The sequence below is a fragment of the Pteropus alecto genome, unplaced genomic scaffold (genome assembly GCF_000325575.1).
Source record: "Pteropus alecto unplaced genomic scaffold, ASM32557v1 scaffold59, whole genome shotgun sequence".
In the NCBI taxonomy this organism is placed as follows: Eukaryota; Metazoa; Chordata; class Mammalia; order Chiroptera; family Pteropodidae; genus Pteropus; species Pteropus alecto.
The window spans coordinates 76,448-76,692 of record NW_006443292.1 but is presented as its reverse complement, the minus strand read 5'-3'; positions in this window follow the sequence as shown (position 1 = coordinate 76,692).

Sequence of the window (245 nt, the reverse complement as noted above, 5' to 3'; positions counted from 1 at the left end):
CCTCAGTTTCCTCATCTGTTAAATAAGGAAAAGTATGCCGCATCTTCCCAGGTTTGAGGTGAGCGATAAATGAAGGCCCTAATGCAGTGTTGGCAGGTAGGGCTGTTCAATAAGTGGGAGCTCTTACTCTGTATTATATTATATTCCTCTTCTCTTCCTATCACTTCTAGGACTCATCCCCACTCTGATTGTGTCTCCGGACTGGTGGACCGGTCTTCGTTTCCTAGCAACCCCTGCCCCCCGCC